This window comes from Clinocottus analis, unplaced genomic scaffold (genome assembly GCF_023055335.1).
Source record: "Clinocottus analis isolate CAN_PGR_092001 unplaced genomic scaffold, fCliAna1.0.p SCAF_13, whole genome shotgun sequence".
Lineage (NCBI taxonomy): Eukaryota > Metazoa > Chordata > Actinopteri > Perciformes > Cottidae > Clinocottus > Clinocottus analis.
In genome coordinates this window covers 17,190,228-17,206,123 of record NW_027175854.1, presented here as the reverse complement: position 1 = coordinate 17,206,123, position 15,896 = coordinate 17,190,228, and the positions used below count along the sequence as shown (strand labels likewise).

Sequence of the window (15,896 nt, the reverse complement as noted above, 5' to 3'; positions counted from 1 at the left end):
CGATGATCTTTGTCATCCTGCAGAGATGTCAACAACAGTTCTTTTTCCACCCCTTCTCCCTTCTGATCTGTGGTTTCTTACAGCCCTGGGCGGCGTGTGTGTGTGTGTGTGTCTGTGTGTGTGTGTGTGTGTGTGGACCGTGTAAAACAGATGACATCATAAGAACAGGCACAGACAGCCGCCTCTGTGGATTTGAAACCAAAATTAATTCTATGAATCACAAAGTGTTGCCTCGTTGCCTCACCGTGAACAGATGCAGGAACAGATGCAGGCCTCGCGTCCACTAGCTGGACTTAAACTCCCCCCGGCCCCCACACACACACACACACACACACACACACACACACACACACAGAAAGACCGTCGAGTCCCAGAAGCCCTCTGACGAGACTCGTGTTTGACGTCAGGATTTAGGGTCAAACATTCGCCGGCCGGACGTGAGCGCTAATTCTTCACTGACGGGAATATTGTCGGAAACTATTTGAACCGGCTGTGCAGATACACGCCGCTTTGAAGACCCGGACACTTAACCTTTGACCTCGCCTGGCTGCAGTACGTTTTGCATTACGTTGCCTGTCGGTGACGCGGCGCCTGCTCGCGGGTCTCGGGTCGTCCGGAGCCCCGAATGCGGGTCAGTAGATCCGCGACCGGAACCGAGCGCGTCTGCTTCTATTAATGAACCTGCTGGTTGTCACCACGGAGGGCCAGACGTCCGCCCGCCGCTCCCAGACGGACGGATCTGTTTCAAGAACAGAAGTTTCCCAAGATAGCGAGCGCGAAGCCTTGGTAGCCCGCATGTGTGAGGCTGGAGGTGGATTTATGACGTCCTTTATTCTCCCTGACCGGGAGGGAGGGGGATTATTTGGGCATTATTTGGGGCTCGGTTTACATACACAGAAGACTTTACGAGCTTCAGACTGAACCCACCACCCCGTTGACCCCCAGATGCTGATCCACATGCATGCACACGCCTGCCATCTGAAGGAAAACCTCTCCACACTTGGACCCCAGGGCTGGATTAACTCATCGATGGTCGGGTAAAGATGCCAGAGGAAGACCATTCACACGAAAATACACAAGACAATGGCGGCAAAGCTGGTGTCGGGATGTGAAACAATGCTGTTTGGCGGATATGTTTAGCATGTACATTAGCTTAGTCTGGCATGTTAGCATGCAAATATCTGCGAGACAGAAAGTACGACAGGTATTTGGTCATAAAGTGTTTGAAAAGATGGATCTGAAGAAAAGCAAGTGGATCACCAACGTTGTGGCACTTCATCCTCAGGGAAGAATGAACGTCTGCTACGAATTTCTCGCCAATTCTTCTAAATGGAGTCCAGCGGCGTCGACGTATTTTTGTAGGTCAACACACAGGAATGTAGCGCGTAAGAAAGTCATGAACTTCAGACCTCTGGGGATCATGAATACCTGCACCAACTGTCAAAGGTGATCCATCAAACAATTGTCAAAACATGTCACTATTCGCCAAGAATGGCACAACAGGAAACCGAAGTCTTTAGGATTCAACCTCTGGGGATCGTAAACGTCTTCTCCAACTGTCAAAGGTAATCCATCAAAGAATTATCAATTGTCAAGACGTGTCACTGTTCGCCAAAAATGGCACAACGGGAAACCAAAGTGTTTATGCTTCAACCTCTGGGGATCGTGAACGTCTGCAGCAAATTCCACACCAATCCATCAAACGGTTGTTGAGATATTTCCGTCAGGGCCAACGCCGCCGTCCCCTTTGTGTCCACTCAGCCCTTTTTCTCTTATCACAGCGACGACACGGCAGGAAACGCCTTTCCACGCCGCCGCCGACCGGAAACAATCTACATGTCGACGGACAAGCCATCAAAAGCGGAGAGCGTTGGTTCTGGGCGAGGAGCTCAAGGAGCGTTTACGATAAGCTTCTCTACAACCTGTTACCACTAAAGCGTCGACAAGTCAGTCTGAGAAATATTATCAACAGCTGCTTCTTCTCCTTCTTGTTGCATTTCTCGTGCATTGTCCAGCCTCTTGCCTTGAGTGACACAACAGCGACAGCAATTTTAAAAACAAAGGGAGCGCTTGTAATCTGTGAGGATCTGTTTGAATGAGAAGCGCCTGCAGCGACCGAAAGGGAATGCAGGCGGACGATTGGTCACGGAGGACATCAAGCGCTCGTGCAGTCACACTTTTAGTTTTTTTGTTCGGATGTCAAATGGCAGCAGAAGCGCCGGCGGCTATTACTTACTTTGCGTCTGATTTTGGGCTATTTCTAACTACTTTTGCAGGCGTTAAAGGACAGAATAAGCCTGTTGTTTCTGGACGATTACTCTAATAGCAGTAATAGCGGTCGTTCCCAAACACTTGTGCACATCTGCGCAGCATCCTGGAGCTTCTGATTCAGACCGTAAAACACAATATGTACACCCCATCGCATCAGTTAGTATGAATGAGAAGGGGGAAATGATTGCAAGCTATTTAAAATATATAACAGTCCCACCTGTCTCCATTTGTTTTCGGCTCGTCCAGCTCTTCTGGAGATGTGGCTCCTCTGACCCGACTCTCCTCCTCTGCTCACACACTTTGAATGCGTCTCTCTCTCTCTCTTTCTCTCTCTCTTTCTCGGACTCCTGACTCACGGACCCCTCCCCCTCCCGGACGGCCGCGTCTCCTCCGATTGGCTGAGCCTCCGACCACCGGAGCCCCGCTTCTCCAGAGAGAGTCCACATGGTGGCCATATTTCGGCGCTGAATCTGGGTTACAATAACACGAGCTGGAGCTGCAGAGGGTCTCTCCTCTCTCTCCGTTTCTCTCACCTTCTCGCTCGGGTTTTCGTCACTTTCTCCGCACACTTTCCATCAGTTAACGCCGACATCTTATTATCGAGCTTCATTTAGAGAAAACACATGAACCTAAACTACACACCCTTAAGTTTACTTCTATAAATAAGCGTACTGTTAGTGTAATCGTACTTCCATATTTATTCAGACTTAATTGGCCCACATTTTAGTTTATATAAGTGTACCCCAAAGTACATTAAGTATACTTTATGCTAAAGAATACTCTACCATTATGTGTTATTTTGTATACTTAAAACGACCTCACAGAACAGTATATATGTTACTTTAAAGCAGCAATGCAAAGTAACTAAGTACATTTACTCAAGTACTGTACTTAAATTTCAAGGTGCTTGTGCATTAATTGTGTATCTCCACTGTATTCTACTTTACTACTAGTTGTACTTTTAATCCACAACATGTATATTTGATACCTTTAGTTACTTTGCAGATAAATAATGCAAAATAAATCCATTATGATGCATTATAAATGGCTACCGGCCAGTGAGTAATATTTAAAATGAGCTCCAGCTTCACCATGAAAGATAAACAAATCATTATTATTATAATCAGTATGTGCTCCACCACCGATATAAAGTACTTAAGAGCTAGTACACTGCATCATTTGTTATTTCAACATGATATTAAAGTGTTTAAAGAAAACACAAACATGCATGACTAGTGTGTACTTCTAAAGGAGCTAATGCACTCCTGGTTTCTGTGATTAGTTTGTACATCAAGTCTCAGGAAAGGCACAATAACAACACACACATCTCCTCCACCGTCCTTCTTCAACCACTAATGAATATGTGACGGTATAAATCGCTGGACGACCAGATGGTCCACAGTCTGAGCAAAGTGTCCCGGGATGCATTCATCCAGCGCCGCTCGTCTTACTCGCATTCGCTCACACGGCGGGAGAACAAATGAGTTCCATATGAGGACAGAAAAAGGAGGCCGACTCAAACAGGAAGAGAAGCCGATAGGCCGGCGCATGTGGAAAGCCCGAGGAAGAGGCCTTTTCTTATCAGTTTGAATGGGAGTCAAAAGCCAAAAATAGTTTTTTAACCCGGATGCATGTATCCGAAACCTTTTGACCCGTTTCCAATAAAGCCGTTCTCCCCCTGTGGTTGTGAGCCGGATGGAAAGAGGTTCGTGGACCTTTTTCAAGCCTTTTCTGCAGGAGAACAGCAGCAAAGCAGCGCTGCCCTCACACACGGTTGTTATACCTCTCGAGCTCTCCTTAAAGTTTACAACCCGAAACTCACAGTCATTTCTGAAACAATGGCTCCTTGATTTCAGACAGGCGGTAAACAAAAGCAGACTTTCCGTTTCTAGCTGGCAACTGCAGATTTTGCCAGCTGAAATGTTTTATAAAGAGATTGCTTTTTAATCGTTAAAATGTACTTATATGTCTATATTCCCTTTGTAGTCTTCTGACCACTCAAAAGCGCTTTAACGCTTCATGTCTTTCACCCATTCACACCCATTCTTACACATGGTACAGCTAACGTTGCTAACTCCTTTATCCAATAAACAGCAGGACAAAGCTGCTAACGTTAGCCTGAACTCTTGCTAATAGCATCCAGGCTCAATAGGCATTATTTTACCAGCTCCTCGACCTTGGGAGTAATGCTCCATTACTGTAAATATGAAGCTAGTTAGTAGTCAAATAAACTATTTAATTCATTCGTCACTTTGTTTGCTCTAAAATATCTCAACAGCACTTTATAATCTACAACCCGACTGTGAGCGGACCTCGTTCCCACATCTGCAGCTAACAGCTAACGTTGCTAACGCCTCCTTTATCCAATGAACAGCAGGACACAGCTGCTAACGTTAGCCTGAACTCTTGCTAGTAGCATCCGGGCTCAATATGCATTATTTCAACAGCTCCTCGATGCTCCGTTACTGTGAAAACAAAGCTAGTTAGCAGTCAAATAAACTATTTAATTCATTCATCACACGTTTGCTCTAGAATATCTCAACTGCACTTTATAATCTACAACCCGACTGTGAGCGGACCTCGTTCCCACGTCTGCAGCTAACAGCTAACGTTGCTAACACCTCCTTTATCCAATAACCAGCAGGACAAAGCTGCTAACGTTAGCCTGAACTCTTGCTAATAGCATCCAGGCTCAATAGGCATTATTTTACCAGCTCCTCAACCTTGGGAGTAATGCTCCATTACTGTAAATATGAAGCTAGTTAGCAGTCAAATAAACTATTTAATTCATTCGTCACTTTGTTTGCTCTAAAATATCTCAACAGCACTTTATAATCTACAACCCGACTGTGAGCGGACCTCGTTCCCACGTCTGCAGCTAACAGCTAACATTGCTAACACCTCCTTTATCCAATGAACAGCAGGACAGAGCTGCTAAAGTTAGCCTGAACTCTTGCTAGTAGCATACAGGCTCAATATGCATTATTTCAACAGCTCCTCGATGCTCCGTTTCTGTAAATACGAAGCTTGTTAGCAGTCAAATAAACTATTTAATTCATTCGTCACACGTTTGCTCTAAAATATCTCAACAGCACTTTATAATCTACAACCCGACTGTGAGCGGACCTCGTTCCCACGTCTTGTGGATATGGAAATACAGATACACATCAGACAAGGGCTGACCACATATCGCCTTACAGGCTTAATGGAAAGCCGACGGTGCTGCACGAAAGATGCTCCGGGAGATTTCCCTCGTGCCGCCCATGGAAAAGGGAGCCGCGACGCAGAGCAGACCCTCACTTCAAAAGACCGGGAGGATCAGAGGAGACCGATCCTCAGCACATACGCACACATGAACACATTCCAGGTTAAATCATCACTGCCCGGCCGGTCATCCATCTGTCCTTGACAGACGGTGATCAATAGTATCTTGTGGATCTGAAGAGAGGGGATGAGTGTGAAGCAAAGCAGAGTGAAAACGGGTAAAAATCAGATAACAAGTAAGAGGGGGGGGGGGGGGTGATGAAGATGTCTTTATGAAGTGTACTAAACATGAAACATCTGTTGTGTTCTTATTTTGGTTTGAGGCTTAATTTCACCCCCTAGTGTTCCAGTCTTATAGGGAAGTCTTACACAGACTCTATACGCAATGAAGCCGACGCAAAAGCCGAGACGTTCAACGAGACTTTGAACATTTTTGCACAAACGTCATCGCGGCATCGGTCACAACAACACAACAACACAACAACACAACAACACAACAACCGTCCTGCAGCAGACTCCAACAGAATCACCGCTCTTTCTCTCAGCCGACCAGGTCTGAAAAGTGAAGCCTGTTGAAGTGTCTTCAACCTGCGTTCTCTCTCCTGACCACCAGGGGGCGACTCCTCTGGTTGTATAGAAGTCTATGCTTCATGTGTTAAAGCTGCATTCTCTCTCCTGACCACCAGGGGGTGACTCCTATGGTTGTATAGAAGTCTATGCTTCATGTGTTAAAGCTGCATTCTCTCTACTGACCACCAGGGAGCGACTCCTCTGGTTGTATAGAAGTCTATGCTTCATGTGTCGAAGCTGCATTCTCTCTCCTGACCACCAGGGGGCGACTCCCCTGGTTGTATAAAAGTCTATGCTTCACGTGTCAATGCTGCATTCTCTCTCCTGACCACCAGGGGGCGACTCCTCTGGTTGTATAGAAGTCTATGCTTCATGTGTCAAAGCTGCATTATCTGTACTGACCACCAGGGGGCGACTCCTCTGGTTGTATAGAAGTCTATGCTTCATGTGTCAAAGCTACATTATCTGTACTGACCACCAGGGGGCGACTGCTATGGTTGTATAGAAGTCAATATCAATGACTCTACTTGATGTATTCTCTCAGTAAACATTGTAAACATGAGTTTATGTCTCAATCTCTAGTTTCTAGTCTTCTTCTATGCAGCATGATGTTCATTTAGTACATTATGGTCTGTTAGAGTCAAACAGACGCTTTAGGGGCGGGGTCTCAAGTGTCAATCAAGTATTTCACACATAATTTCAATCAATCCATCAAATTGACGCAATCCAAATTAGATGAAGTTCCCAATTGCTTAAAGATATTTTCCCTGGTGTCTCTATGTTGCTAAATCATATTATCTATACCACAAATATATATAGAGAGAGAGCAAAGCAGCCTTCACCCAAGATCATAATCACACTTGACAGAGTTCAGAGTGTACACTGGAGAGAGGACGTACAGTTGGGGGAAAAGGCGCCGGCTACTTTTCTCCACAACGTCCTGAACATGACAACGACGGAAACAGCAAAGTGCTCCGCGTCCATAAACCCGTGACCTGGATCTTCAGAGCCGGCCAGGAAGTGATTTCACACTCCTGAAACCAAACGCTTGATTTTGGCTCGTGTGTCGACGCATGACTCCCAGATGTGCCTCGCAGATATCCGAATGAGGTTTTTTCTCTTTTTTTATCTCCACGTGTTTCCAATCCCGAGCGTTACGTCAGCGTGCAGCCGCCCCGAAGAGGCGACGCAGGGTTCAACGAGGAAGAGAGCGATGGAAACGGGCCGACGGGCTGAGGGAAAGGACAATCAATCGCTCTCTGGAGTGCTAAAAAAAAAAAATGTGTGGAAGAGGAGAGCATGCCTGATGGTAGCATGTGGGCAATATGCAGCCCCCGAAAAGCAGATCCTGAGAGACAAATGGATGTCGGGGATACGTTCGCTTTCTCTGTGCAATCAGAGAAGCCCGAGCTCGGCTCGGCGCCCGCAGAGGGAGCAGCGACGAGCATCTGGCCACTTCAAGGCCGAGCGAAAGGCCCATCTGCAGATGTTAAGCATCCAGCTCACAGCCTGGGCTACCGACGTAGGACTGTTTCCATCCTTTACTCTCAGACATAGAAACACGTTTTTTATGTTTGGTAATCGTCAAAAAGGAGACAAAGGTCTCCTACGTCAAACGTTGTCCAAACACAAGAATTTGGCCTAAATAATCGGCCCAATTCTGATTTAAATGAACCTTTTGGAAACCGTGCGAAAATCCTTCCGCGCCCATTTTTAGTCCCAGCATGCCCCATTCAGATAATCTTTCGGCATAAAATACGTAATTTTTCCATTTTTGAACCAAACGACACAGTTTTTTTGCCTGAAACTCCTTCCTAACAGGCCAAGACTTTGATTTATTGTGATTTTTGTTGCAGATTCAGATTATTTAGGTCCTAATCTTTCCAAAAAGGTGTCTTATTGACGCTCCAGGAGTTTTTTGGGGGGAATCTGGCTCATATCATGCTGGATGTTCATAGTTATAATCAAAATATCTTATAAAAGGGATTTTGTTCGCAGATATACATTTTTTCCCAAGACTTTGCTGAACAAATACATACAATAAACACAAGTATTGGAATTAATTTGGGGTTCCTACGACTCAAACACAGGGAAAAGAGGTCTGGAGACAACATTGGTTCCACAGTTTTCAACAAGTTAAGTCAAAAAACACAAAGCATTCAGCTCTTAGTGTCTAGCGCTGCAGACACATTCAGGTCAAGGCCCTCGTGCCGTCTCCTTCCATGACTTTTAACATAAAAAAGTAACTCGCTGGAAGAGACACATTTCCTTGTGAAACTGCACCGAATGTTTTCCCGCTTTAGCGTACATCATCACTCACAAACTCAAGATCTCGTTCATGCATTCGACACCGATCCCTTCACGTAATACGACAGCTGAGGTCACGAGACAGATGCCTTTCCCCTCCGGCGAGGTCACGCCACATCGTTTTTATCCATTACGCTGTTTGTCAGCGGCGGTTTGCAGTCGAACGCGCCGTAGTGCGGCGGGAGAGATATCTCTAATTTATTAACTTTCTTTCCGCTGGAGCATAAACGCTGAAGGTGAGGAAATCCCAACACTGGGGTTTGGAGGGCGGAGGGGGGAAGCGGTGCAAGACGGGAGCGTGGGAAAGAGAGGAAGGAGAAGGGGAAAAAGGAATGAGGGGAGCGAGGGAACAGATCCCGCCGCTTGTGGTCAGCAGGGAATACACCTGCGAGAGCTCCGGAGCAAACAGATACGCAACACCTCCGGCCGGGTGGAGAAGTTGTGGTACATGAGGGGGGGGGAGAAAACAATCTCCCAGATCCCAAAAGTCCAAATGCATACATGGAACATAATAAAAACACACACATGTGGACACACACAACACACTCACACGTCTATCGGATCTCCGTGCGAGAGCTCGACGGTTTCCCCCTCTGGAAACATCTGTTTATGCAATCCGGCTGGAGAGGCGAGGTGGAGTCCCTCCATGGAGGAGGCGAGGGGTAACTCTTCAGCCGAGGAGGAGGTCAACAAATCCCTCTTCCTCTCATATGGACCAGGACGGGCCGTCGCACGGCGGGCGAGGGGTTAACAGGCCGATGGAAAACATCTCAAAGTGGGAGGCCGTCATCTTGTAAACGGGTTATTTGGTGGCACAGAAGAGTTTTTTATTGTTTGGTTCACCTCGGAGCGGGTAAATATCAGCTCGTTCGAGCCGAGGATTAAAGAGGCCGAGGAGCAGCGACACACCCAGAGGTGACGTCCATCGCAACGGCGCGATAACAACATGGCCGCCGTCACCGCCGTTTGTTGGTGTGCAAAAACCCAAACAGGAAGTGTGTGGGTTGTCACAGTTAGCCGTGCTAGCAGCGGGCGAAATACCTCCCCCGCGGTGGGATCGACTGTGACGTCATTTTTTTGGAGGGGTGAATATTTAATGATTCTTTATTAATTTAGTGCAAAACATTTGAGTTCATACCTGAAAATACCTGAAAATCTAAAGGACTCTTGTCAAACTCGGTCGTTCGTTTTTGCTCAACGTGTTAGCTCAAAGTTAGCATTTAGCTCAAAGACGAGAGACTTAAAAAGACGATATTTAGGCAGCCCACAAACTACAAATCTCATTTCTGTCATCCAGTATCACTTCATTTACATCAGGATTGAAAAAGTCTGAGTATCAGCTCCCAGATATTAGACGTTTTTGCTTCATTAAGAGCTAAAAATGTAAAATATTCACCGGGTTTTCATGAAATTTGGGGCGACATTCTTCACACCTACTCGCTCTGCGTGCTGATGGACGGGGCGACCCGACACGTCTCCTCTGCTTCCCACCGTTAGAGAGCTGCAGAGTTTTGGGGGCCCTCAGGTCGAACACTGTCTCCATTATGCTTAACCATTTCCAGCCCCACCTTAGCCCCGCACACAGCCCCGGGGACCATAAACACTGGTGGTGGTTGGGGGGAGAAAAGTCCTTCCACTTCAAATGCCAGTACTTTTGTTTCCCAGGCCAGACTCAGGAAATCAGTCCCTGTGCTGAGCCGGGTGGACGGTATTTGGCCCTCTTCTCTGGAGGGCTGGAGGCATTGTTCTCACTGTGTTTTGTGCTCGGGATGAGTGCAGCTTAATCCTAACTTCCCTGTGGCTCTGACACAATCTCCCCCTGCAAACCGAGACCTTCGCTGGCTGCTTTATCCCAACGTCCCCCGGGGCGACAGCGGGGCAGACGGGGGGGAAGAGGCATTGCTGTTGTGGACGCTCCAAGCTCAACCCGATACCCTCCTCAAAATCAAAACGTAAGCACCGGTCCGAGGACCGTTGGCACCGGACTCTCTCGAGTTACGCATAATAAAAGTATCAAGTGATGTCTTCCCCCCGCTCGCTCTGCTCGACGGGCTCTTGGCAAATCGACGCTCAGCGGCACGTAGGAGGCGAGGAGGCAAACGAGGGGAGGCGGCGAGTGAAAAGGAGACGGCGAAGGGGGGAACAAAGCGGAGAGGTGGGAAGCTGAGAAATGAAGAAGCGTGCTGCTATTGTCGGAGCGGTTTCTTCGGGGGAGTAAAGCGAGATGCTTTCACTTCCAGACAAAGACCGGGTTGTCGACGAGTCAAATAAAAAAGCTCACAAAAAAGGGCAAAGCGTTGCGATATCCTGCAGACACAAAAGGGGAAATCTGTCTGATTTGGAGCCGATTTATTAAAACTGTCACGTCTCACGTTCACAGAATATGTGATCCGAGGATAACAGCTGTTCAACAAACCTCCTGATCAGAAATAAGAGTGAAACCCCGCCGACCCCAGTGATGTGTCCCAGTATAGAGCATGAAGACAAAAGGCGGTCCAGTCGAAAACAAGTGTGAGATAACAGGAAGTGTCTCCCTATTTATAAAGTGACAAATGATTCTTCTGTTTATTATCTTAGCAGGAGGGGTTGGGAGGCGCTTTCCACTTTGAAATGACCTTCACAGGTGGTCCCTGCTCATTATCTCTCACTCCGTTGTTTTCCTCCATGTTGGAAAAACATGGCCGCCCCCGCGACGCCCCCAGCTTCCTCCTCCTTCTTCCTCCAGATAAATACACGGGACAGATTTCCAGAGTCAGCGCGTGAACTTCACCCTCAGTCGACTGAAGCTTGAAGTGGCAATCAAGAGCAGCACGGATGATTTAAAGCATTAAAGCCGAGGCCGCGAGATGATTCACAGGGTGGGAGAGTGGAAACAATCAGCAATTTATTAGAAAACAGCTCTCAGTGTGATTTAACTATCTGCAAAGTTCCCTTAATAAACCATAACCTTCGTGATTGGAGGATTTATTGCAGGGTTTTAGCTAAGTGTTCCTATTAAACTGGCAAATCACTGGATATTGCAAGAGACTCTGCTCTGAAATTAGCATTTATTTGTGTCAACTACTTTGCCGTTGAACGCCTCCAAAGAAATGAATCCGAGAAGGACAAAATGCCCGATCGGCCGCTTATCCAAACAATCTCCCATGAAGCTCAGCTTGTCTCCTGGACTGTGTCGGCGTGGATCGATCACATATGATCGACAGTGGCAGCGAAAGCAAACAAACTCCTGTCGCAACTGTGCATTGGAAGAAAAATGTTTAGTTTTTCTTCTTCTAACTTTTGCCAGATGACTTTGTGCCAAGCGCTCGCAGCGAGACGCTGACTTTAAAAGGCCTCCGATGTCAGATAACACCTGTGTGGAACAATGGGGGCCGTGGGAGCAGCTGGTATTTCCAGCAGTGACGGGCAGGTGCCAGGAACCCCCAATAACACCAGAAGAAGAAAAGCAGGAAGCGGGTTTGTTTGGCCTCGCGTCTCCTGAGGACGAAGCTCTTCGCGTGGAGTTCAGATGCAAATACAGAGCAAACAAAAACAACACCGACCTCTCGTGCGGACGGATTCCTCCCCTCGAATCCGGCTGACGTCAGCGTCTCTCTCTCTCTCTCTCTCTCTCTCTCTCTCTCTCTCTCTCAACTCCTCGCGACCTGGAGAGAGACGATGCGACCGTGAGTCCAAATCTCAAAACCATACCGTCTCCGGAGAGCAAGCGGTGCAGTCATAGTTGGCTCGGCAGCATTTTAATGAGCATCTTTTCCTCCACTTGCTCGTTGGTATTTTTCCATCCTGACCTGAGAGCGACGCGCCGCCGCACCTGGAGAGGACTTTTAAAACTGTTTCACATGTTCATCATAAAAAGAAAAGAACGAAAAGAGACGCTGATGTCTGCATCGCTAATTCGACGTGATGCGGGTTCCTGTGTGTGTGTGTGTGTGTGTCAGGGGGGGGAGGTGCATAATTCAGCACAACAAAACACATTGTGTGGATTATATAATCTAGCCAAGTCACTAAGAGGGATTTTAGGCATTAATCTTGTGTGAAAGGTGATTTAAAATGACGTTTTCCCACAGCCTGGTTCACAGAGATATTCAGAAATGAGTGAATAACCTGAACTTCAACTCAACGCTTCATGTACGAGTTTAAAGCGGAATAAATCAATATGTTTGTATGAGCAATGGAACAAATGGCTCTTTATAACGCGAGAGGAGTCGCGCTCCAAGTCGAGAAGCCACAGAGATTATTCATCTGACTCTGCTGTTTCCTCTCAGCGCTTCAGCTTCGTTCAGCTCATTTGGGGTTTTATGTGGCTCCACATAACCGGCTTCACAGCTTGTTTTTTTATCCTCTCAGGTAAAAACGTTGCGATAAAACCAGCCGGCAACCTCCACTTCCGAGCAATCTGTCCAAGGAAAAGTGCAAAAGTGCAGATAACTTCAACAGCTTCAGGTTTCTCTGCCTGCACACACGTCACGCTGCAGATCATTAACTCACGGCCGGCGCTCTCTTCCCCTCTTTCTCGGCACCGTTGAGGCTTTTTTGTTTAATGGGTATCGTCCAGAGAGAGAGAGAGAGAGAGAGAGAGAGAGAGAGAGAGAGAGAGAGAGAGAGAGCAGCACTCAGCTCTGGTCAATAGCCTGAAGTCAATAGTCACAACATTAACAGGATTGGAGAGCTTTTCCACACACACACACACACACACACACCGCAACACAAGGACACAACACAAGGACACAACACAAGGACACAACACAAGGACACAACACGGCTGCAGGAGGTTCACTATCTGCAAAGGAAGCTAAAGGTCGAGGCTCGTGCAAATAGATGCATGTCATGTGACAGAGAAGCACATTGTTTCTGTGACAATGCATGTAATCAGTGGCCTCGGGGCTTTTTCCACACACACACACACACACACACACACACAAACACACACACACACACACACACACGCCAGCTTTCCTTCACCATAGATAAGATAGAAAGTCTCTTTTATCTCGTTCACACCACAGGGATCGCCATGTCTTTACAAAATGTCATCGCGTCGCCATTTAATCTCATTTATTGTCTTCATTTGTGAATACATTTTTACGCTATGGCTAAAAAAACAGGTTTTGTGATGTCACGGTGACCTCTGACCCTAAAAATCTATTGAGGTCATTTTAGCATCCAGGTGGACGTTTGTGCTAAATTTGAAGAAATTCTTTGAAGAATGGACCTGATGAATGAACCACTGACAGACACAAACACACGCTGGTTGTTGGCTCACTTTGGCGCCTTTTAATGTTCCCAAAATGTGGATGAACCTCCCCAAAGGTAACGCAGCAAGTACATATATATAAATGCTATCAAACCTCCACACCTGCAGGTGTGGACCTCTGAAAAGCTGCAGCTTTCCTTTCATGCAAAGCGACTCTGATTAGGGAATATAACATAATCACGTAAGGTATAATCAACATTGGCGTCGGGGTTTTGAACAATGGGAAAACAAGCAGTGATTTTGCCACAAAAACTCTGGAATGAGCTTGAAACAATACACAGATCTTCCCACAGAAGCCTCCCCGGGATCCCCGCACTAATAAACAGCATACCGGCCGCGCAGCCGGCCTCCTAATCGTCCAATTGTATACTTTTGTACTTTTTCAATTCCTCCAGCGGGGGAAGATAAAGAACCCAATAACACCGACGGCTCACTGGTTCAACACCTGACTCTCTCCGTCTGTTTCTCACGCTGTCGTTCGCTGGAGAGAAGAAAGCAGATGAGTTTACGAAGACGTCTACAGATCCAGGGAATCTGTGGCGACGGAGAAGATGGCGGCATGAACGTAGCTGCAGCTCCTGGAGGAGGAATAATGCAATAGTTGTGGAGCGTGTTTTGTCCTCAGGAGATCCTCAGCAGGGGGGATTCTTGTCCGGCACTTTCCAATTTACAGAAGTGGATGTCTATAAATTGAAAAGGGTTTTCCCAAAGTGTTGCAGTCCAGCTGCTGTCCCCTTTAAAGTCGTGCCAAAAATGCCCCGACATTAACTGAGGGGAACCTCTTAGAGCGTTTTAGGAGCTGAGCTGTTGAACCCGTCCACAGCTGGGGGCAGACCATTATGTGTGTGTGTGTGTGTGGGGTCACCACAAAAGGCTCTTTCTTGCAGCGTTTAAGGGCTCTGGGAATAAGGGAGCTGGGAGGAAGGGAAGTATTTGGGTTGTCAACATGTGAAGGAACATTTGGTAAATACACTCATTTGCTTTCCAGCTGAGAGCGAGGTGAGTAAATCAATCCTGAAGCGATTAGCTTAGCTTAGCTTAGCATGAAGACTGGAAGCAGAAGGGGGAAACGGTAATCCACGTTTCTGGTGAACCTGCTTGATAACTATGAAGAAATGGAGAATATTCTCTCTGATAGACTCGTTTAAACTGATGATTAAATTGAGGATTTAAAAGTCTTTCACAGCGACTTTAAGTACGTGAGCTGATGGTTTGGACCGACGATGCAATGAGTGGATTATTCAAATAGTATCATCTATAACAAACATTTAATATTCCCAGGATCTAAAATGTTCTGGACTTCTTTTATAGTAAATTCCTTTTTCGTAGTTTTGTACCGTTTGTCGGATAAAACAGGACATTTAATGACGTCATCCTGCGTCGTGTGGGATATCAAAACGATCTTAAACTCATCGCGTGTTGATCGACGATGACAGTAATGGTTTTAAACGCTCGCTGAAGCTCTACTTCTGACTTCTGTCCGTTCAATCGAAAGCTTCATTAAGACACATCAGGCTGCATCTGTTGAACATTCATCCCTCTCTCTTCCCTCTCTGGGCCGTAATGAGCGGCATGTGAGGCTGCACAGAGCGCGTTCTCATTAAAACAAGCGGCTCAGGAGCTCGGCCTCCCTCGGGCGAGCTCGCAGCTGGCAGGTGTCAGACGGCAGCCGCTCCGCAGCTCCCTGACGCTGATCGCTGCAACGCGCCGCTTCTGCAACACGTTCGGTCGCAGCGGGAGACGAGAGTAAATATATACAGAGGCTAACACAGACGGACGTCAGACACAAACACAGATTGTTGCTGCACCTCTGCTGCCTGACCTCAAAAGGTCAAATTCATGTTTATCAGAAGAAAAGAAGAAAAAAAAGTGGATTTTAATTCATTACAAACGACGTGTCGCCGTCTGCTTCTAGAGTTTACAGGAACCTTATATATGATAAAGTCTTTTATAAGACTGGAGCTGTCTATATTCATGCAGGAGGAAACAGACTTCACCAACAATGACGTCATCTTTGTGCTCGGCAGCCCTCAGTTCATAACGACGCTGCACTTTGTCGGGCAAAATGTGTGCAGGAGCGAACAAAAAAACCCCAAACAAAAGAAAAAAAAAGCACTTCTTGTTCTTAATAATAAGCGTTGTCCGCTCCGGCTCAGCTGGGCAGCTGCATTACATTCACCACACATAATTTGTCGCAGCCGGCGCTGAGACAGAGGAGCTTTGAAGGCCT

At 46.9% G+C, this 15,896-nt stretch overlaps 1 protein-coding gene across 4 annotated transcripts in view; it reads right to left on the bottom strand.

Annotated features, from left to right (window-relative positions):
- Nucleotides 1–15,896, bottom strand: part of lhfpl2a (LHFPL tetraspan subfamily member 2a) — a 34,253-nt gene that overhangs the window by 9,817 nt on the left and 8,540 nt on the right. The window contains exon 1 of one of the 4 annotated variants that reach the window (XM_068574414.1): nucleotides 11,955–12,031. The exons of 1 other annotated variant lie outside the window; for it this stretch is intronic. The gene's annotated coding sequence lies outside the window, so the exon portion shown is untranslated. Of the gene's footprint in view, nucleotides 1–2,488; nucleotides 2,572–8,962; nucleotides 9,044–11,954; nucleotides 12,032–15,896 lie in introns of those variants that run through there. 2 more of the 4 variants (XM_068574415.1, XM_068574412.1) reach the window with 2 other exon arrangements.